At 40.2% G+C, this 24204-nt stretch overlaps 1 long non-coding RNA gene across 7 annotated transcripts in view; it reads left to right on the top strand.

Annotated features, from left to right (window-relative positions):
- Positions 1-24204, top strand: part of LOC149912481 (uncharacterized) — a 34090-nt gene that overhangs the window by 738 nt on the left and 9148 nt on the right. For 5 of the 7 annotated variants that reach the window (XR_016461916.1, XR_016461915.1, XR_016461911.1 and 2 more), the window contains exons 2-5: positions 259-359; positions 13062-13167; positions 14919-15155; positions 16823-17006. This is a non-coding gene — a long non-coding RNA (uncharacterized LOC149912481). Of the gene's footprint in view, positions 1-258; positions 364-13061; positions 13168-14918; positions 15156-16822; positions 17007-24204 lie in introns of all 7 variants that reach the window. The other 2 variants (XR_016461914.1, XR_016461912.1) reach the window with 2 other exon arrangements.

The following is a 24204-nucleotide window of genomic DNA, read 5'->3' as shown; positions in this document are numbered from 1 at the left end:
ATAAATTATTTTTCTTGAGTTCCTATATTCAAGTTTATTTAAATAAGAGGTTGACATAATCTCTGTTTATGCTTGTGTGTGCATAGCAGTATATTTGGAGATGCTCAGGTAGTAGAAAATGGTGGGCCAGTAACTCAGTCACTCTGTTATAGCAAGAAAGAATTTAAAACATCCCTATAATATTATAGAAATAGTTGCTAGTCAAAAATGGATTTTTTTGGTTCCCAGTCCTTACCAATACATTTCTCTGGTCTTGAGTCCACAGATGGGTCGCTCATTACAAGATGAAGAAAATCCAGCAGAACTGTGTGGAGCACTGAGGGCATAGCAAAATAATGGATCGTCAGTACCAGATGGATGTATGTATTTCTTAAAATTCCCGTATTTTTATGTATCAATATAGATGGCTCTACTTATCTTGTCCTAAGCACCCTTCAAATACTTTGATTCCAGCCTGTTCTGACTTCCTTGTCAGTACCAACTGGGGTACAAATCATCTCACTTGACATCAAACCTGTAACCGTTAGGTGTGAAGTTAAGCTGGCTGAAGATCAGATTTGGCTGCTGTGGACGTTCTAAGTGCATCTACAGAGGAAGCTTAATCTTTCCCATCCCAGATGGCTGTCTTGAAAGGGTATGGGTTGCTATCCTTAATCACTCCTTTCTCTTATATAGGGAATGTAAATAGTAACTTAAGATAATATGTCTAATTTTTGGATGGCTGATTCTAGAGAGCAGAAATTCTATTTTAAGGAGGCACGCAAATCCTTCCATGCGGTACTGTTCTTTCTGGGATGTGGTGTCTTATGTACTTTGAGGAAGATAACAATTTAACTGCTCTGTCCTGTACTCCTGGTGTATTTGTTTGGTGCTGGGGGTGTACTGGTCCATTAGGATCCTGGTATGAAAGGCACTCAGAGTCTGTAAGATACCATTTGACCTGCTGTTTATTAGATCGAATGCTATAAGGACAGAATAATAAATAACTCATGTCCCTTTAGATGCTAAGAACCCCAAGTTATGCAGCACCGAAGAAGCATCTGATCCATGCTCAACACTATGCAGACCCCTTATTTGAAAGGGTACTCCCATTTGGATAATTTCCCAACATGCCAGCTTTTTGCTGTACTTCTAGACAAAGGCAGGATAACCCATGTGGCATAATCACTGGTACTAAATGGGAGCTGGAGTTTTTGTGAAGGAAACTTAAAACTTGATTGCAGTACTGAATCAACAGGTGAGAATGATGTCTAGAGCAGAGATCCACGGCAGTTCTAGCCGTTTGGTTCTGTTCACTTGTAGCCTTTAATGTCAGGAAAGGAGTTGAGCACTGAGCTGTGTATGCTCTGTTTTGCTGAGAGTTGCAGCGTGACTTATTGAGTCAAACTGCCATCTCTTCCTGGAAGGCAGGTTCCATTTACGACTCTTTTGTGGCTCGCACACTCCAGATTATGCAGATGCACGTTTAAAGGTTGTGAATGACTGGCTCTGGGTCTTCTGAAATGCTCCTTTCCTACCTATCTACTTCAACAAGTAAATAGTTTTGTGTCAAGTTAAAGATCAGAGGGCATTATTCTACCTGATCGTATTTGTGGCTTGGAGACAATCACTATGGCAGATTTCCTGCTCTGAAGAGTACTGCTATGGCATTTAGCTAAGAAACAGAAATTCTGTTGAAAAGACAGACCTCTTCTGTTACTGAGGCTTACTGTGTGGAAGTGCTTTTTTGGGAGAGCAGTTTGAAGGAAATTGTCCTGAGAGCTTGAGACAATTCTAACTGTAGCTGTTTAGATCTGTTTCCAACCACCACAGAGCCGACAAGAAAGCTGCCCCAACTCCTCTGTAGAGGTCTTATGTGACTGATGATGGGGCAAGGCCAGGGCCTCCTTCTGTTACCTATCCTCCTGTCAAGGAAGAAGCATTGATGCAGTTGTGTTTTCCAGAAGAGGTGACAGGCCTTGGCAGTGTGACGTCTGCGATGCTAGCAAGGAAGTCAGGCTGGTCCTATGTAAAAGTGAGAAAAATCATCTGGATAGAAAATCATCTGGTAAATATTGCCTTCATAACCTGGGGCTCCCTTATTGCATCCGTGTGCAGAGGGACTGGGCTTTTTCTTGGTGATGGATTGACAAATTAATGAAGAAGATTCAGTATGGATCAGATAGATAGAATTGGAGCTGAAGGTCTCAGCAGCAGTATGAGATGCCTAAACAGTGTCATCCTATGAACTCAGAAGGCTCAGGGTGCATTACAGCCATACATGGATTCATGGAGTTCAGTAAAAGACTCACGGTAGGGGTTGCATGGTCAAGGCACCTGGCTTTTGATCTGAAATATGCTGCATTTAGCACACGACTCAAACTGATGGTGTGGAGCCAGAGCAATGGAAATCTGTGTCCTAATATGCAATTAAGTCACATTATGGGCCTTGCAGACCAATTTAATGTCAAATTATTATTATTTGGAAGAGAATATCAGTGTACAGCATGGCAAACACAGATGAATGAAAGGATTTTCATTTGTAATTGGCTTGAAGCTAATTTCTTTTCTATTAGGATCTCCTCTACCAAGATTTAATAGTAGTCAGAGGGCTGAGGAGGCTTCCCATGCTCTTCAGTTGCAGTAGCATGTGCAGTGTCAATTAACTGGTCTGTAGGTGAAGTCTGTGCCCTTTATCTCAAATCCCTGGGCACTGCCTGCCTTTTAACTACATTTCTGGCTTTTCATCTGATGTTCCTCCCCTTGTTTACAGATTCTTGATTTTACCTTGGTAATCCAGTTTGGCTTGAAACTTTATTCTGGACTACGAGCTTTGATTTCTTCCTAGGTTAACAAGAAAGCAGGCATAGTTCTAGGTTTGCTCAAAGAAAGCTTAGCAGTGATTATGTGGGGACGTTTTAGAAGTCAAAGGTCTAGTTTCATTTGATTCTGTTTTCTGTATTGTTTACCATCTCTATCTTAATGTTTGGTGGCATAGCTGACTTCATCTCCCCAGCGTCACCAGTTCATTCGTAAGTTTGTTGCTTGGATGAATCTCAGCTGTATTCACTCCTCTCTGTGCCTTATTCTCAGATTTGGTCGTTTCCTCTTTTTTTTTTTTTTTTTCCCCAGGCATTTATTGAAGTGCAAACTTTTCCATGTAGTCCTCTTTTTCCTTTGGTGTCCAGACAGTACTACCTCCTCTTCATCCTGAGCTGATGAGATTTATTGCTACCCTGCTTCAATCTGATCAGGCAGTCAGGAACAGTCTTGCTGTTGATGGAATTGTTAAAACTTTCCCAACGGTGCTTTTTAAGAGTTTCCAGTCTCTTGAGTTTACTGTGGCAAGATCAAGGTTCTCAGAATTCTTGTATGCCTATTCATTATGAGTGATTTGTGACTGTTGTCTTTCATTTTTTGAGTTTTGTAGGACTTGTATCTAACCCGCTTACCCTATGGCATTCATTCAGATGTTGTGCAGGTCGGAGCAGAAGTCTGCATTTGTGCGTTTGAGATTTGCTGTAGTTTGAGTCTAGCTTTAATATATTGATTCACTGGATGAAGGACTGATTCAGCCTTGATGTGACTGTTAAACTGCAGTAGGTAGAGACCTTGACTACAGCTTGCCCAGCCTTGAACTTGGCCGTCATGATCACTTGGGCACTCCTCCTGGAAAGCTGCTGAGTATAAACTTAGCCTGAGAAGATGAATCTGTTAAATTATCTAACTTTTAACAGATGGACTTGCTTGAACGCAAAAGTCTCTGTTATTCTATGGAAAATGCCTTTCAGAATTGAGGAAGAATGTATGAAAAGGAAAAATATGCAAAATTTGCATTTTCTTTGGCTATGGGATACTCAGAACAACTTAACAGTTACGGTTGGCATGTAAGTAATGTGAGATGAGATGAAGTTTCTTTTTGAATCTGAAGTTTTCAAAACTTCAGAGATGACGTAGATGCTATTGCAAAATAGCATAGTGGTTACAAGTGACGTGCCTTTTTACCCATATAACAAGCAGAAAAGATTGTGTATTATTTAGAATAATTCAAATAGAATTAGAAAAAATCCTTTATGTAAGCAAGAATGAATTTGGTATTCCAAGCACTGTCATTCATGGGAACTTGTCAGTGCTCATGTATCATAGATATCTACTGGGATACTTACAAATACATGCACTTAGGTACAAGACCTAATATTTGCAAACTAATGAAGATCATTTAGTTCAGTCACTGAAACTAGCAAAAAATAATAACCTTAATAAAATAAAATAACCCCACAATTATCAACTGTTAGGATTCTGATAGGCTTTTGTAACAAGTCTTTGTCTCGGATACTAAAAATACCTTTGGAGAAGACAGATGGGGAGCTTTCTGACTGGTTTTGTGAGAACAGCCAAAATGTGCTCTGAAAAGGCATCTCCTCCTGTATGACCTGATGCACTGATGTGTGTCCAAGCTGCAGCTCATTTCACAAGTGTTGCTGGGCTTGTTAATGGTGCATTGAGAGAGCTTTTCCTTATCTGAAACCGCTCATTAATGACACAAAGGATTTAAATAACCTTAATTGGTTTCAAATACCTATATGCTGAACTCAATTACGTAAATTTGATTTCTCTTCATTCTTTGGAGATAATTTGATAGGAAAATCTTCAAGTTAGCTAAAATGATCCCATTCGCTCCTGCTAGTATAGGTATTGCTATCCACATTTCTTAAATAATCACAGATTTCTGTAAATTGCATAGTTAGTCAGGATAAGACAGCTGTTAAGTTCCCCAGACTGGCTCATATTGCATTGTATACATTACTGTTTTTGAAACATTGCATATACCTCTGCTGACAGCACTTTCATATCTTCAAGATTAACCTTCCATTGAGTACAGTGATACTATGGTTTTCTTACTGCTTCACCCCAGCCTATGCACATCTGATTGCTGTTGTGGGTTCTTCCTTGTTTAGGTTTGATTTCACACATCTTGACCTGTATTAAATTGTATAAAACCTTTTGCTTGGAGAGTAATAAATGACTTTACCCCGGAAAGAACAGAAATATTCCTTCCCTCCTTCCTTCCTCCCTCACTTACTGCTTTGGCTTATTATTGGCAATGCAAAACTCCTAGAGATCTTATTTCAAGTGTTTCACATATTCTCTACAATACTTGTCATTAATTTCTGTTACTGCTTTTTTGCCCACATTCTATTTATTATATGGAGCTGGCCTCAGTATGAACCTTGAGAGGTTACCATCCAGGAGCATTAAAGAGATTTAAATCCCTTAATGTTCAATGCATTAAAAACTATTTTATGATATGGCAATTAAAAATGACATGCTGTGGAAAGTAAGAGGATCCCACAGAGTATGTTACAGGTATGGCTCAGCAGAAAATGAGCAGTATGTCCAACTTCTCCCCTTGGCCTCTTCTTATCTCATAAAAACTGTAACTTTCAAAACATAAAGGAAGCAATACAGATCTCTACTGGGTTGAAGGATGATGTTTTGTTGCAGGATGGAAAGTTGCAAGTTATTAGAAAGAAATGACCATTGAAAGTGGTCAATTTATGGTGCAGGAAATCTAATTGCTGGAGCTGTGTGTGCACGTATGTTCTCACTTCATCACTGTTTCCAGATGATGGGGCTACAAACTCAGGCAGTAACCATCATTAGTCATCGTTATTCTCAAAGTTCAGATCTTCTTTCTGACTTCTTAGAGATCATTTGAGATGTTTGTAGCAATGGTCATGGCATTCTCTGTTTGGCTGCAGCTCTGACTAAATGGAATAGAATTATGAAGGAGAACATAGAAGCTGATATTCCCTGGGCAAACCTGCATGCCAAATGTACCTTTCTCAGAAAAAGATGTAATGGTTTAGAGCTCAGGAGAGCTGTAGTCACACGCTGCAGGCATATTTGATGAGCTTGCAATCCCCTTCTGTTGAATCAAAAATCTGGGCTAAGCAGGAACTTTGTAGGGAAAAGAAGATAGAATGTGTTCCTTTCCAGGCTCGCTTGGGAAATGTCAGGTCTTTCAAAGGCACCATTCAGCCACTGGCCTTTTTTGCCAAAAAGATAACAAGACAGCCAGCACTGCAGTACTGAGTATTCTCCATGTATTTACTCATAGCCTGAAATAGAGTATGGCAGTTGTCTTTAAGATCATCAATATACAGTTAAGAAGTGAGCAGCTGACAAAGGTAGGGGCATACCAGTGAGTCTTTCCATTATGAAAGATTTTCATGTAGACCTTAACTCTAAGTATTACAGATTGATCACAGTCACAAATCCCATCTTTCATCCCAAACCTATTAAGCTATTGCAAATTGACCTTATCTGAGCCCTCTTCTTTTTTCTTTTTTTAACTTAACTGCTTATTATGTATTCATTTTATGTATCTCTTATTTTTGCCTTGCCTCGAGCTGGAAGTCACTTTAAGAAAGCCATCTAAAAAACTCTCTGTATCTCTATTTAGTATGTAAGTAAATCTTGGTGTGAATTGTAGGGTATGTGTATCTTTGGTTCATCTCCTGTACTACATAGTGTGGCAGTATGGCTTTACTCTTTCCAAAACAGTATGCCTTCTCAGAAAGCACTTCACTGACAGCTGAAGCTGTTCCTGTGTTTTTCAAATGTAAGGGGGATAAGAAATGCCATGTGGAAGCAGCAGCTGTGCTGGCTGCATCTCCTCTGTTGTCTGGGGGAACATCTGATAAGGTGCCCATCTTGCACCTTATCTGTGACTCCAGTGGAATGTGTAGCAAGGCAGAAGCGAAAGACTTGAGCTTTGCAGCTGTGAAGAAAACCTACAAAATAAGACAGTTACTCACAGCTTGAAATAAAAGTGACAGGTGTGAATGATGAAGAAGTCCATGTGATATCTAACCTTCTTCCTCAAAGCAGAGATTTACTGTCAGACAGGCTGCTTCAGACACTGATCTCATATTATCACACATCTGGAGCAATGACAGCCTTTGCTTACTGCTTACAGGGAGACCTCTAGGGTAAATGCACACACAAGTGTACAAGGAGAGTTAGCAGTTGTCACTCTTCCCAAATGCACTGTGACATGGGATGTGTTCAAGGTAACAGACTTGCTGGAGGGGCAGATTTCCTTGCAGCTTTATAGGAAACCTGAGAGCTCAGTGCAGAACTCTACGATAAAACACCTTTAGTAAAATCTATTTGAGAGGTGAATCCTCCTGGTTTCCATGAAGTTTGGGACTCCCTAATAATGAAATTAAAATTCGCACGATTGGAAATCATGTTTGGTTCTTTTGATCCCATTGGACTTTAGTTTTAATATTTACCTTCCTGCCTATTGGGGTACTTGAGTAATTTTAATCTGCCACAATATTATGCAGCTCCTCTCTTTAACAGAGTGGTGTGGGTTGTTACCAACTTGGCTGAGGGAGCTGGCATTGTTCAATCTGCTGAAGAGGAAGCTCAGGGGAGATGTTATAGCTCTCTCTACCTACCTGAAGGGAAGTTGTAGCCAGCTGGTCTCGGCCTCTTCTCCCACGTAACTAGTGACACGACTAGAGGAAATGGCCTCGAGTTGCACCAGGGGAGCTTCAGGTTGGACATTAGGAAATAGTACTTCTCTGAAAGAGTGGGCAGGCACTGGAATGGGCTGCCCAGGGAGGTGGTGGAGTCACCGACCCAGGAGGCATTCAAGGAATGTTCAGATGTCGTGTTGAGGGACGTGGTTTAGTGAGAAATATTGGTGATGATCTTGCAGGTCTTTTCCGACCTCGGTGATTCTATGATAGCAGGAGAAATAGTTATTGCATATCCTTTTTTTTTTTTTCTATTCTTCGTCACTTTGTATTTGGGCTGCTGCTTGGGATCTGCTCAGGATCACAGATTATCTTAGATACTTTTGATCTATAATGATGAAAATAAGAATGCAGATGGGGTGTATTTTAATATTAGCTTTTGGGTGAATACCAAAGATGTAGAAAGGGATTAGAAATATTTTGATGGAGAGAGATAAAAAAAAATCTAGTGGAGATTGTAGTGATTGAATTGTCTTTCCTTCTTCATGTATTGAATTTGTTAATAGAGAAAGTGCTCTTTAAGATCAAACAAAGGTGACAAATTTTAATTAAATCATGTCTTTATGGATTTTTTTTCCTGTTCATATACAATCATCTAAAAATGTTGTAAAGAAGACTGCAACATTTCAGAGGAAGAGTGAGATTCAATTTCCAGTTGATTGCTTTCCTGAACATAGGTGTCCTCATGTCGGTGTGCACATGGAGCTAGGAACTTGGCTCAGTTCCCCACATGCAGGCACTGATGAAAGTTGAGGTGCTCTGGGGTGCTCCTTGTTTCCTGCTGCTGGCACAGACGAGTCTGGGTGTCTCTGAAGCTGCCTGTCACGTTCAGCAGTCCTGTATGTGCTGAACTGCAGCACAGTTCTGTGTACTTTTAAGGCCATGCTGTTGGATAAGGTGATGAGAGCACTTGACCAGTATAGGGCAGTGCAGGAACACGGGATTCAGTATTGTCTTGAGACTTTGGAGAGGAGAAATAAGATTCAGCTACAAACAGGTTCCGAACTGGGAAAGGGTCTTCCATCCCAGACAGATCCTGCTGATGAACTGCTCAGCATAGAGTTGCCTCCTGCTCCTCAGTGAGGAAACATCAACAAGAGCAAAGCTGAAAGCCTCGTGATCAGGGACTTTGCCTGAAAGAGAGTTAAATGTGGCTCTAATTCTTAGTCTGAAAACCATATCAACAATCTATTCAATTACTGTTTATAGTAGAAGTAGCTACACAGGCTCCCAGAATGCCTTCTATTTATGTGCAGTTTTTGTTTGTTTTCCCCTTGATCTCCAGATGGGTTCTTCATTTGTTCACATGAGAAAAAAATGAACAGAAGTAGAGAGGTGTGAATTGAGTGTGTGTGTATACTTATACATCTGTTCCTTGTGCTTTCCATGCTCTATAGGAACGTAGGTGACCTGGATGCAAACTCCATAAGGCTGTGGGGGAAACTTAAATATATTCCTACTCCCTGGGTGGCAATTAAGTATTTGTTATCTTACAGAAGGAGGCTGCGTTTGAACTGAGATGCCTGTCAATTTCTAATGACATTTCTGTAAGTCTTGTGGTGAAAGTGGTGAAGACAGATGAAAGGCAAGTAGGTTGGTTTATTAAATGATCATTCTTCACATTGAATAGCAATTTCATGCACTCTGAATCCAAGTATTAGAGCCTCTTGTTGTTTTGTAACTTGATCACAGCACAGTAACTCCTAAGCTAATTTCTTAAAGGCTCATCTGTAGTCTCAGCTGATTATGCTCCGACAGTGAAATGTTTGGGATGGAAAACAGCAGCAAATGTAGATCACTGATTTATTTTATTGCAGCCATTATGTCTACCCTTGGAGGCCTTATAAGCAAATTCTGTTTTCCATGTATTGAAGCTAGAGTAAACCTTTGCTCCAACAGTACTAAATGTAACTATCTGAAATGTTTGTAGTGTATCAGTAGTTAAGAGTGAGCACCCTATTCAGAGTCACTGAAGTCCAAGCCTTGCAGGTAGCTGTCAGAGCTGAAGACAAGTGGCTCTGTGGGCATGTTGCATAGCCACGGTCCCGCATGCATCCCTACTGGTGGACGGGCTGTCAAAGTGCCCTGTGGTTCCCTTTCAGCCTCTGCACTTTCCTTCTCAGGGAATCAGAGTAAGAGATCAAAGGCAGAGAGAAGGTGCACAGTGTTTTGCCCACCTGTATTTTCTGGAGAAGTGCCTTCAGATGTCTTGGCACAAGTTTTTCCCTAATGATTTCGTAGGGCTTTGCACATGGCTGCAGACTAGCACTGTTTGAACACACAACATAAAGGTAGTGTAGGTGCCCTGCTCACAAAGAAGCAAAATTGCTTCTGACAGATTCTTGGAGATACCGGGCAAAGTATTCACAGGTAGACCAGTAATCATAGCAAGAAAAATTGTGCTCCCCCAACTGGTAAAGGGGCTCTATGGCCACACAGCACTCCTTCCCAGGAAGCAGCCTAGCTCCAAGAGATACTCTCTTGTTGTGGTCTTATACTGACCAAAAATCATTCCACATCATAACATCACACTGTACTGGGAGTTAAAGGGTTAGTACTGCAGTTCAGTGGCTTGCCAGCATTTCTGGTTTCCTGGTCTCAGAAGAAAAGAGTGAGCTACAACTCTCAGAAGACTTCATTGTTCCATTTCCATTCGAACAAAAAGATAAAACTGGCGGAGTCTCAAGACTGCCTCTCTTTGCTCTCTGTGCTCCTGGCTGTCTCTCCTATAGCATTAGAGTAAGGAATGCAGTTTTGTAAACTCTCTCCTGTTTTATTTGAGTTATTAACTCCAAATCCCATCGTATTCTATTATCTCACATTGTGCCACTGTATTTTTTAAATGAAGTTTTTCCCTTAGTTCACTGCTGCTGGTTTTCTTGCTTCTTCCCCCACCCTTTTGTCTTCCCAGTCCATAGATCCCTTAGCTCCCTCTCACCAAACCTGGCCAAACTACGACAACTTCCTTCGGTGACTGGCCCTTACATGAGCCCAGGCTAACAGAAGGGGACTTATTTTCTGGAGAACATTTTTGTCCTTTTGTTTTTCTTCTACAACTGTGCAAGCTTTGGGTAGCAATGTCATGGTAGGGAAAGGAGAACGTGTGGACTTAGCAACAGGTAGGACATACTGCCACCTGCAGAGCCTGAGTTGACTTCAGACAGAGCACAGAGGGCACCTGAAGAATGGGGGATAGGGCATAATGGATATACCTCATCTTACTAGAGGATCATTAGATGAGGTAACTGGAGGTAAAAGGTAAAGGAGTTTACACTAGGCAGCAGGGATTTATCTGAGCATCAGCTTAGTAAGGGCTGTGCAGAATATCTCATCGTGCCAACCTAGCTTCTCCCCATCTCACTTTTGAGCACTGCACAGACTTTTTGACGTGCTGTACTTTCTGACGTGGTGGGACTCAATAGTCAGGAACCAGAGGAGATAGACCATACCCTCTCAGCCCACCTGGAGGGTTTGGTTTGGAAATGTCTTGGGCTGATGCAAGCGAACAAATCAGGAAATAATTTTTGCTGCTGTATTTTCAGTTAGTGAGCAGGTGTAGCTTGTGAGCTCTCAGGGCCAAATCAGAGAGTATTCAGGAAAAGCAGCATTACCTTTAGAGTGAGGGTGGAACCACTGATGTGATGAAGTTCTGAAGTGTGGTCCAAACTACTTAAGTAAACTCCAGATTGAATGAATATAGCTTCACATGAAAAATGAAGCTGTGTAAATGCTTACAACACGACAGTCTTGAAAAATACAGCTCTCTTGGTGTTAGATTCTTATATCCGATTAGGGAAAGAAGTTGTGTGATTCCTAATGATTTCATCTGGGAGCACCCAAAGGTACAAGAAGAGTAATTTCAGAGAATCTCAATTGGAATCACAGATTCTGGATGGGCACCTTGGGAGATTTTCTAGTCCACTGCTTGCTCAGGCAGGGTGTTGCTCGCAGACATGTCCAATTGGGCTTGAGCATCTCCAGAAATTCCATCACCTCTCTGGGCAATCTGTTCCAGTGTTTGACTTCTCCTGGAGTAAAACTGTTGTTTTTTTGTTTTGTTTTTCCTATTTATACAGACTTTCACAGGTATTCACTTTGTGTTCATCACTTGTTATCCTGTCACTGGGCAGAATCTGGCTCCCTCTTCTTCATTCCTTCCTATCAAGAATTTGTATCATCAACAAGATCCCCCTAAGCCTCTTCTTTTCCAGGCTGAACAGTCTCAGTTCTTTCAGCTTCTCTTCATGTCACATTATCCTCTTCCTTTGTTACTTTTGTGCCCCTTCACTGCACCTGCTGCAGTAGCTTCCTGTCTCATACCAGTAAGCCCAGAGCTCCAGATGTATCGCACCAGAACTGAGTACAGGAGAGGGAATTCCTCTGCTGACCTGCTGTCAATGCCTTGCCTAACGTGACTCTGGAGGTCGTTGACTTCCTCTGCTGTGAAGGCACAGTGTTGGCTTGTGGTCAGCTTTTTGTCCTGCAGAACACAGATTCCTCTCTGTAGTGCTTCTCCTCATCCTGTCATTATGTACTGGGGAGTCATTCCTTGTCAGACACAGGAGTTTGCATTTCTTCTTGTTGAATATCACATGATTATTTTCAGCCTAATACTGCAGCCAATCCAGCTCCCTTTGAATGGCAGCACACTCAACTAGTGCCTCAGCAGCAATGTTGTACCATCTACAAACTTGATGAGAGTGCACTTTGTCCAGACGGTCAGGTCATTAATGAAGATAGACAATGTTGGCCCTGATGTTGTCCCCTGGCATACTTGTTGTGGTTTCAAGATTTCTGCTATTGGTATTCCACATCATAGCATCAGGTAATGCACAGGGAGTTAAAGAGTTAAGGCTTCAGTTCCATGGACTGTTGATAGTTCCAGGTACATTTCACAGAAGAGAAAGGATGAACTGTATCTCCCAGAATACCTCACTGTTCCATTTCCATTTTCTGTTTAAAGGGAAAGAGAAAACTGGGAGTCATGAGACTTCTTTTTCTGCTTGGCTCTGCAGTGTATGCTCCCTAGCTGTCTCACCTTCAACATTAGAGTAAGGCCTTTGGTTTTGGACAATCTCTTGTTTATTTAATGTATTAGCTACAATTCCAATTGTATTGTGTTATATTGCATTCTCTCACACTGTGCTCTAATACTTAGTGAATTAATTTTCTCCCTTAGCTCGTTGCTGCTGTTTTGTTTTTAGACCCATCACAGGGTCCCCCTGTGCCATTTAGTCAAGCAACCAGGTCAAACCAGGCCAGAACTGTGACAGTGCTGTATCTGAATAACTGGGTAAAAGGCACGAGGTGCACTGAGTAGGACTTCTGCTCCACCATACGTTTTTGTTGAGTTTGTAATATAGAGCTGGTTTTATGGAAGTGGAGCTTAATTGTAACTTTCCTAAAATCAGAATGCTGTAATGTTGTAATTCCAAAGATGTTCACTAGATGTTTCCCATTTACGAGTATTTATAGCTGACCTACTGTTACTGAATCCTCACTAATGTTGTATTTACTTTTATTCTTTAAAAGATATAACTGTGAGGTGAGAAGATGAAAAATTCACTGTACTCTGCAGAGAAGAAAGACAGTTTTCTTTGTATGAATGGCAGAACAGCCCCATGGCAAGATTTGTAGGGTGAGTTAATACCTTTTTCTGGACTAACTGAAAAACCATAGAGATGACATGAAAGCTGCTTGCAGTTCCGAAATGGGGAATGTATGGAGAATAATTAGTATTGACCTCCAAAGGTAAATCCAGACTGAGAACAGTTGTAATGACTGCAACTGCACAATGTTGCTCAGTTAAGGAAAAATTAAATGTAACGCAGTGGAGAAGAGAAGAAAGAAATGAAGAGTTTGGCTCAGTGTATGTGATCTGAACTAAAAATTTCCATATATCACATGTGAGATGCTTCTGGCAAGTGAAAAAGCAGCATTGATTTTTACTCCTACAGACTAAAGCACCATGAATTTCTACCAAACACTGAAAGTATGCTTGCTTCATCACATTTTTTCCACTCTCTGTCAAGACTAGTGGGGTAAGAATCCTCCACAAGGGAAACACTGGGGCAAAAGTACTAAGAGAATCTGCTGGGAAAAGGTGAAAAGGAGTTGGGGGGTGTTGTCTGTAAGAGTGGATGTGATGATGCCCCAAATTGCAGGTGTATTTTGGATGTTGGCAGCAGTATTTTCTTTGCGTAACTCTGCTTCATGGTATGAGTGGTGAGAGGCAGTCAGAAAGCTCACCTGGCTGTCTGCTCAACAGGGATCACACTGAACCTCTATTTCAGTAGCGAAAAAATGGTGAATATATGATGTCTGACTGTCTGCTAGCAGTCAGTTTGGGTATGCAATTTTTGTGGGAAGAATGGTGGAACTGAGCAGACAGCTGGCCTTGTGGTTGTCCCTGAAAAGCAGCTTATGCTACCATGGCTTGGAATCACAGAATATGGAATCATAGAATGGCCCGGGTTGGAAGGGGCCTCAAGGATCATGAAGCTCCAACCCTCATGCCACAGGCAGGGCCACCATCCTCCAAATTTAGTACTAGACCAGGCTGCCCAGGGCCCCATCCAGCCTGGCCTTGAACACCTCCAGGGATGGGGCATCCACAGCCTGGAAGATCTTCCTGGAAGATCTGGGCATTCACTTAGGGACTACCTGAGTTCAGTAACTCCTCTGCTATCCATAGAAGCACATGGAAATTGTGAGTAAATGATACTACAGCACATCAACCAATATTAGTACTGCTGCTAATGCTGGTGGAGGTAAATGAATAGATGTAAGAAAAAATGGGAAGTTAGAAGACACAAAGTTCTCCTAAAACATTTGCTGAGAGTTTTACTCACGTAAGTGTTTCCATGTGTTAAAGTGGGACTGTTCATGCACATGAATACATCTTTGAAGGATTCACTCGTTAGCAACGTCATCTTTTTCACTTTAGAAGATTTTAATGTGACTGTTGTACTTTCTTGAAAAAACAAACAGATATTTTACTGTAGTATTCTTTTCTTCTACATCTTTTTAGTTGTTTTACATAAACTGCTTTACATATGTGATTTTTTTGAGACCTTTTACGCTTCTCTTACTGTATGATTGTCAATTTCTATAATGACTTTTAATATTGTAATACATTCTATTGGTTATATTGCAATGAGTCACAAATATGTCTCATGCTCAGTTTCCTCTCATTCCCTTTGATCACTCTGTATGACTGATTTCTCAGTACTGGTGTGCTGTCTTTCATGTTTCCTGTCTTTTCCTTTTGCAGAAATTGCTGACCCTGCACACAATCACCATTCATCCATACTCTGTTCTCATCAAAGTTAGTATAACCACAAGCTTTAGGCTTCTTTTTTTAGCTTTACTGTTTCTCACTTACCATAGATGAGCTGCATTTAAGCTACAGCCAACAGTACCTCCTTGCAGGTCCACGCACTGGAGATAACGGGGGTCCTTGCTGTGAAGAAAGGGGAATAGAGATGCAAGGGATTGATGGAGCTGAAAAGAAGTACAATAAGAGACTTTGGCAAACTTTTTTCACAGGACAATGATTGATCAGTTTGCTCTCTTCTATTTATGAATCATCTGGAAGTGGGCTTTGCCACAGTGTATGCTCAATCTGTGAGTTGCTTTTGAGTTAATTACTATGACTATCAGCCTTTCTGTTAGTTTGTAACGTGTAATAATCCAAATCACCTGTGTGATATCTCTTCCTTGGTTCAAAGATTCATTAATCCCACAAATGGCTTTCAATATAAATGTGAGTACATTGATATAACTTTCTGTTAACAAATCTATGTTCAGAGAATAGAAGTAGTCCTATCTTAATTTTTTTTCCGCTTACAAACTGCCATAGAGTGAGCTTTCAAATTTACATGAAAAGAACATGAACAATGTGTTGAAGGAGAATTTACAGACATACAGATATCATTGTGCAATATTTGCCCACGTTTAAAGTGTTTGTATAAGTATCAAACATGAGGAAGAATCAGAAACTCATTAACAGAATTTCATGTACATTTAATGTAAACACTATCTACTAAAGTCTCCAATTAGGAAAGCATAACATGGTTAATGTATGTGACTCAGCTGAATCCCAGTGTTAAACGTGCTGTGATTAAGTAATGGATGGCTTTGGGGAAATGAATTGATGGTCTCAGGCTTGTTCCTGCTGGACAGTTATCACTGTCATACAAATGAAATTGTTATCCTATTGCTTTACAAGCTAAGGAGAAGGATAATGAACAGAATAGATAAAGCAGCAGAACTATTCCTTGTCCTTAAAACATTTAAGTGGCATTTAATCATCTGGATGATGTGGTAGTAACTTATATTGCCACTGGCCTCGCTGAAATCTTTGTGGCAAAAAATATAACTTCCAAGGTCTCTAAATCTTTCTTATCAGTGACATCTCAGATGTAAATGTTCACGCAGGTTCCTACATCAGGTTGCTTTTTACTGTCGGAATTTTACACAGAAAGTTTTCTAAAAGCTTTACTACTTACTGGGAAATGAGTCCTCACGTGGAAGGAACCCAACCCTTGAAAACCAAAATGTTGGCTAAAATAAAGCAGAATAACAATATGCAGTAATGCAACATTAATTAAATAACTTTTCTCGGGGAAAAAGTTCATAAGGTATTTTTCATCAGCTCACAAATGTTCAAGAGGAGTCCATTCTGTTAAAAAGAGCTCAGATACTTCCAGTACTTAAAGCTGAAGATACATGTTATGAAGTATGAAATGTCAGGAGATGCCTTAAGGTACCGTCTACTCCATCAAAGCCTAGAAAGACAGGATCAACCACAGATGTATGTCATTCTTTACCACTGTCTAACTTGTTATTGAAACTCTCAGATGACATAGATCCTGTACTGTTGGTTCAACAAACATCTCATTGTTTAATTAGCTCTGTTTATTCTTCCTCATGTCTGCTAGGATTCTTCTGTACTTCAGTTTAAGCCATGTTTTGTCTTACTGTCAATGGATTTATGTAATCCATACGTAATATGTATGTATGATGCCATGGGCTTCTCCTGCCCTATTCCCTACAAGGCTTTCTCCTCTCTATCGTGTAAGCCAGTTGTGAAGATTGTCTTTAAATCCTAATGATTAATATTTTTCTTTTTCATCTTTATTATTTTGTCAGTCTTCAAGGAATTGAGAAAATGACAACATGGCATAGAACTGTGGCTTAAACTCTCTTCTAACAGCTGTCACTAAACCAGCCATCTGTACAGTATCTGTAAGGATTCCTAAATATTCGTTTTTCTCTGTTTTTTGTTTTAGAAAAGATGATGGCTGTACCACGAGACACAAAGGACCCGAGAAAAGATGAAACAAAGGTCACTCATCTCTGGGCCCTGCAAACAGTGCAAGGCAAGAAACTCTTACCATCCCGAAGGCCCGTTGTTGTGCACACCACTGATGAATCATCAAATATCCACTGTGGAACCCTGCAGATACCAGTAAGGTGTGCCAATTAACAGAGTAATGATGTAGATTGCTCTTACTCATAATAGGCCATTAATTTTCTGGTAACTCATAATACAAATAAGACAGTAGCTATCCAAGCATCCCAGTCACCTCCATTTCACATAGTAGTTTCCCTCCAATGATTTTCTTCCCAGTGGGAAACTGTCCTCATGGATTATTATAAAACCATTTTTCTTGTCTTTCATACGCCCTCTGCTTCCACTCATTTGTACAGTCTTCTTCCCAGATACTTCTACTGAGAATGTCAGTAGGAAAAATACAGCAACAATAAAGCCAATGAGATAAAGGGTGAAGAATAAAACTAGGAGATTTGAAGTTGGACAAAGGGTTGCTTTCTTCAGTTCCTCTTAAAAAAAAAAAGAAAGAAATATATAAAGCATTAGTGATAGGGTACCACTTTGCCACTTAATGCTTTCTCAAAAACATGCTATTGTTGCTAAGAATCGTATCGCCCCTGTGGGTTTTGGATCAGCTGTATCCTTGAGAAGTCTCCTAAAGTCTCTCTGCTCTGAAGCAGACACTCATGCAAAGAATAGGAGTGCTGGAGATGGAATACCACACGTGCTTCAGAGTTTACACACTGCATAGTGCTACAGGCAAAGAGGCATAAAGGAGGAAATAAGCAGAGCAAATGCAGAAGTTTCATGTGAGATTATCTTCTCCTCTTTTACCAGACCACCACTAGATTAATTCTGATGTCTTTTGCTGACAGGTTTACAAAATTACCTCATTAGTTCCTGTGAGTCTACATTCTTCCACTCAGTGAACAAATAAGCAAAGACAAAAGCAAAACCAAAAATCACAGCAGGCTGGAATTCCTACACTAAGTACAGGTCAGGCAACACAGCTATATGATAAAAGGAATTCACACAACAAATCTGATCCAAACCAAACCAAAAACATCTTGGTGAAGGCTTTTAGTTAGAGGTATCTGGTTCAGCTTGTTATTGGAGTAATATATTGATCAGCATTATTGTCACATTTTCCTGGACCCCATAGGCATTCTGCATTGCCACTAGTTGCTTCTGAAATATTTCCTATTTTTCTGTAATTTTCTATGTTTCTCTAATTTTCTTTCAGAATTGTGTTCCTACTAAAAAATCCAGTTTTATACAAGCACTGTTAAGTACTATATGTTAAAAATATAGGTACATAATATATTTAAAATTTAAAACAAAGGGTATAATTATACCCTTTTTCAAAGTGATAAAATAAACCCTTTTCATTGATAGGAATATTTGAATACTGTCTATTTATTGACTACTTACAAATCATCTTATTTCTAGATGAGCAAAACTATTTTTGGAACGTGATGTTGCATGTGTCCTTTTTAAAAGCTAGAAACTATACAATGCTTCATAAAGTCTTACATGTCTTACAGTCCATGCTTGCAGTATTTAGTTTTGAGGCATATGGTTTTTAAAGCTCATCTCCTTAATGCCATTTGTGTGCCAAGTTTACAGCTTGGCTTCCAGACTGGGATTCTCTTCTTTGTTCTAACAACTGTGAATGCCTAAAGCCCTAGCAAAGTGACTGAAGAATTTGTTTCCAATAGCTGCTCATATGGAAATTAGTGAGCTACTTTGACACTTGTGAAATACACGGATCACTTCTTAGAGCTTAAACGTGGCTTTTTTTTTTTTTTTGAGGAGTTGAAGTTGAATAAGATCAAGTGGGATAAAGATTAAAAAAGGCTGTGGACAGCTTAGAAAGTAGGTGGAAGGGAAATTTTCAGGACTCTACTAACAGTGCACAAATCACATAGGAATGACAGAGAACAGAGGCTCATGGAACAGAGGCTGAATAAATTACAGGAAATATCTCATAACTGAAATAAGATGCTTGTAGGTGGAAATTCCACACCTAAGTAGGTGAGCAGAGCATGAAAGCCATGCAACTGCCTGCCGCTCTTTATCCAGGTGATGCCAGTGACTATGGAGAGCAAGTGACCATGAGATGCTACTACCTCACAGTAATCTGATTGGAAAGGGGCTTCAGGAAGTCTCTGTCCCACCGTAGGACAAGCTTTGGGGTCAGACCAAGTTGCTCAGGGCTTTGTTCATTGGAGTATCTAAAGCCATCATAGCCATATCATTTGCATAGTGATGCCAACACACGTCAGGGCAACCTGCTCCACTTTTCCAGGATAATTAAGAGGCCTTACCATGAGCAGCTCCCTTCACTAGGTGCATTCCATCAAGTTCCTTGCGCTCACGTCCTATTCAAGTGCATCCTAACCTGATTGTCCTCTGCTCAGGATAGGTCTTTATTTGGCTTCTGACCTTCCCTCTTTTCTCAAGGGTCAGGAATTCCTAAAGACCAGTCTTACCAGGAAAGACTGAGGTAAGAAAGGCACTGAATACCTCATTCTTTTCAGTGTTCTGCAAAGGGTTCCTTCTTCATTCAGCATTGAGCCCTTATTTTCCCTAGTTTTCATATTCCTGCCTGTGTACCTGTAGAAGTCTTTCCTGTTGCCTTCTATGTTCCTCACCAGATTCACCTCCAGATGGACTTTGGTTGGAATAATGACTCTGTGTTTGTCCTGGGTCATCTGTTGCTACTTATGTTTGAGTTTAGTCAGGATATCTACACTTGATCTTTTGATCACCTGTGTCAGGATCATCAGTGCACTCCAGAAATCTGGATTGTTTCTGATTGTGCTGGACTGCGTTGTCTCTTTTGCATTTATTAGGCTGTGCAAACAAGAGGTTTCTTCCAGTTATCTAATAGGCTCTAATTATGTGAGGTATCCCACTGCATTCTGATGAAGTCATAGCCCTTTCCCTGCATACAGGCCTCCATTTCATGCTTTTGTTCCCATGACGTGGGCATTAGTGTAGAGCACTTCAGCGAGTCACAGAGATGTGCTGGTTTTCCAGAAAGAGTGTGAAAGCCTTCCCCACGTGCTGAGGAGACCTTTTCAGGAGACTGAGGCAAAACAGAAAACAGATGAATAATGTCAGATATTTGTAACTTCACTAGACCACTTTTGATTCAGAAAAGTTATATTACTAGGATGTACTTGTTATGTATTCAAATAACGTTACCTCTGCTCCTTAGAGCACGTTGTCCTGCAGGCAAAAAACAGCTCATGACTTAATTATAGAATCAGAGAATTGTTTGAGTTGGAAGAAACCTGCAGAGGACATCTTGTCCAACACTCCTGCAGTGATCTGGTGCTCAGTGCCCCATCCAGCCTGACTTTGAGTGTCTGCAGGGATGGGGCAGCCACCTCCTCTCTTGACAACATGTTCCAGTGACTCACTACTATTATTGTAAAATTCTTTTTCCTTATGTGCAATCTAAATCTCTCCTTTTAGTTTAAAACTCCCCCTGTCCTATCACAGCAGGTACTGCTAAAGAGTCTGTCCTCTTCTTTCTTATAGTCCTTGTTTAGATACTGATAAAAATGACAGTGCCATTATCAGTTTTGTCACGCTAATTATTCACCTAGATAATTTATCTCGACGTAAAATGAAAGATGAGTCAGACTGAGCATTATAGATCTTTCTGTGTTCCCTACCTGTCTCGTGTTAGCACTTTTACTCAGTGGAACAGCATGGAAATCAACCAAGAAAAGAATATTTTCTTTCTTTCCAGTATCTACAACTAAAAGATCAATCAATTTGTTTTGCTTATGTATATATAGACATATACACATATTCTTGGGATATCTGTTCCCAAATTAGATGATTGTTATTTGATGGATATCTTTGATTTTTATTTGGGTTGTTTCTTTTTTTTCCCCCCTGAAAGCATCAGTTGGTGAGCTCTTCTCTGTGAATTTTCCCTTCTTGTAGCAAGCTGGGGAGAATTTTCTTGCCCTTCTCAAAACTCACTGGCCCTCAACCTGTGGGCTGGAGTATCATCTGGTCTACTTGGGTTAGTATGCATTCTACTTTGCTGAGCATAAATGTTAGCATCTTTGATAAAGCAAGAGTGTGCCTGCCTGGAGGCAAATACTGATACAAATAGGGAAAAACCTCACTCTTAGAAAACCTTTGAAAGCACTGATAACCTGAAAATGGCTTTCATTGCTAGCTGAGAGCAACATATAAAAAAACATAGACTTGATGTTCATGGAGAATGAAAAAATCAGGTACAGTTCTTGTTCATAACACCCAAACATTCCTGAGTCTTTTCCTCTAGGAGCAACAAAATTGGTTTAGCTTATTCACATCAGCAGAAAGCTTCATTAGGTAAGTTTAATAATTTTTAATAATGTCATGGCATAATATTATTAAACTGTATCTCACGTATTAGAGTCTTTCAGTCAAAATACAATAAACTATTTCTTTTGTAAGTCTCATGACTAGTAACAAGGTTACTGATTACCTTTCCTACACAAAGGGAGACTTGTCTCTGTGAAGAACTGATGGTCTTCAGATGCTTGTTGGCAGCAGGCAACGTAGGGTGTTCAGGTATTCAGCAAGTATTCTTGTCCAAGAAAACCTCATGGCCTTGCTGTGTTCTGCCCTCAGAATGAATCTGTACCTGTTCTGCAAAGCGGAAGGCTGCACTGGAGTTCTCAAACAACTTTACACGTGCAATTTGTCAAGGACAAAAGCCACCAATCCCCAAGAAGCTGATAAAGGAGTGGGAAGTTCATTCTATGGCTTTGTCTCTGTCTGAATTGCACCTGTTCTGTTTATATCCAAAACTGTGCTGAATCTTACAGATATTGCTGTCTTATACAGGGTATGAGGACCCTGGGGAGCCAGATTTGCTATGTTATGATCCCACAGATGGAAAAAATTCTGTCAATTTATTTAAATAAGAGGCATAATTCACTACATCTTTATTCTAGGAAACCAAACATTGTGTAAGTTTTCAAAAGCACTAAAAATATATTTCAGCTATTTTTTATGTCACCAGTTGTGTAGGCTTCCTATTTATTGTTTCTTTTGATACTCTTGGGAAGGAACCAGTCTTTATCTCTTGGTTGTCCTGAACTTTGAGCTGCAGGGAGCCAGGGCAGTACCTTCTTAATTTGTATATACACATTGCAGTCCATGGGTCCATGTAACAGTCAGAACAATTACTAAAGGGAACAGAAGTGATTTCTGTCACACAGAATACAGTCTGACATTGCTGACTTAGTGTCTTTCAGAAGTGTTGTCTACAGAGTCTTTCCTGACCAGTGACTAGGATCCCTGCCTCTTTTGTAATGTTATCCTTGCTTCTTATATGCCAATACTGTGGGGATTTGGAGATGCAGAAATGTTCTTTAGTCATGCACCACCAGACTAAACTCAAGTCACCATGAAGTGACCCAGCCCAGATCCATAGGGTGGTATCTAAATTTGTCATTTAATAGCAGGTGTTTGGACGTGGTAGGAGTAATAAGGGTATCTGACAATCTGGGCAGTTTTGGTAGGGTTTCCTTCTCCAGAGAGACTTCTCCTATCTTTTTGTATCTTCTCTGGGAATGAGCTCTGCATAAGCCTCAATGGAGTTAGTCTGGTTCCAAAGGGGAAATAGAAAAATGTTGCCTTTTATCCATAGTCTAGCTCTTAATACATGTAAGAGTACAGGAAGAATTTCTAAGTATTTCAGGAATCCATGAAGGAAAAGGACAAGATTGGATGGGGCCCTGGGCAGCCTGGTCTAGCATTAGGTGGGATGGTTAGTGGCCCTGCATGTGGCAGGGGGGTTGGAGATTAATGATCCTTGAGGTCCCTTCCAACCCTGGCAATTCTGTGATTCTGTGAAAAGGAAGCAATCTAAATTTATCTGCTGTCAGAATATCAGCAAATAACAGAAAGTCCCTATGCCTACATTTTCCTACCTCTGAGTCTCTAACCTATAGAGAAGAGTAGAGATACGGCTTGAAACATCCCCTTAGGAACAAGGTCTAACTGGAGGTTGAACTGAGGATGTTATCAAGATGAAATGATTTCTTTTAGCATTGTGCTGAATTCAACCTGATAGCAGTGAGAGCCCTAGGCAGAAAATACCAATTTTATGATTGCTTGGTAGGCTTACGACACCTGAGTAAAATTTCTTAATTTGCTATTGCTAGTGTCATACACTGCTACAACTGAGCAAAAGTACTTTAGATGCTCATTGTGCATTCTTATTAATAAGACTTTCTTGCCTCTGAGCCCTTGCAAATCCAAAGTTGGTCAGTAGGAGATAAAAGGAAATATCAGAAAGGGATATTCTTAGGCAAGTTCTATGAGATTATAGGAATTTTTCTCACTAGGAAAACAGACCATACATTTGGTATATTACTAGTTTTTTCCCTATGTTCAAAAGTTTTTATGAAAAATAATCAAAATAAGCCTGAAGACAAACAGCAAGAAGAGTACTCTTCTTTTCCAGTGGAGATAGTTCAGCTTTTGATTTTCACTTTTCAAATACTGTTAGCCATGAGAAAGCTATGGAAAAAACAGAGTCTGATGACTACGTGCAGTGATTAATGTAATTGCCTGCAGGACTAGGCCCCAGATATGTCTCCTATTTTCATCTCGTGGGCACTGTTGGTTTAGGAAAGCTATCAGATGTGTGGGTTTCTCCTCCAGGTTTCTATTAGAACCACAAAATTATATAGGATGTAAAGGACTTCTGGAGGTCATTTAATGTCCTGTTCAAAATCAGGTACAGGCTAGATCTGGGTGCCGAAGGCTTAACCAGTCAAGCTCTGAATATCTTCAAGGATGGAGGTCTCACAACCTTTATGAAAGAACCTGTTCTGGATTTTGACTACAATGTTTGTTACAAGTTTTTTTTCTAATATCCAATCATAATTCCTCTTCTTGCAAGTAGTGTCTCTTGTCCTTTGTCTTTTTCTCTATGAATCTTCAAGAAGTGATGAGTCTTGTTCTGCTAGCCTCCCACTAGCCAGTTGAAGATATGGTCTGGCCCCCTTCCCATCCCAGCACTGAACAAACACAGTTCTGTCAACCTTTCCCACATGTTCTGTAGACAATGGCATAAAAAATAAAAGAAAGGGATTTGGGAAATATGCGGTAGGAGGGAGAAAGGTCATTGATGGGCTGCCCAATATTAGATCAGATATATCCTTAACATATATTAACTTGTATCCTTGACACTAAAAATGTCAATATGTGTTGAGTGCAGGTTTAATTTTTCATTTGTTAAAAGTCTGTAGGAAAGAGAAGGGCTCTTCAGCCACAGTGCAGCCCAATGGAATACAGATTTTCATGTCTCCT

This window comes from Phasianus colchicus, chromosome Z (genome assembly GCF_987193195.1).
Source record: "Phasianus colchicus chromosome Z, bPhaCol1.hap1.1, whole genome shotgun sequence".
NCBI lineage: Eukaryota > Metazoa > Chordata > Aves > Galliformes > Phasianidae > Phasianus > Phasianus colchicus.
The sequence above is the reverse complement of the archived record's forward strand: the minus strand, read 5'-3'. Positions and strand labels throughout refer to the sequence as shown.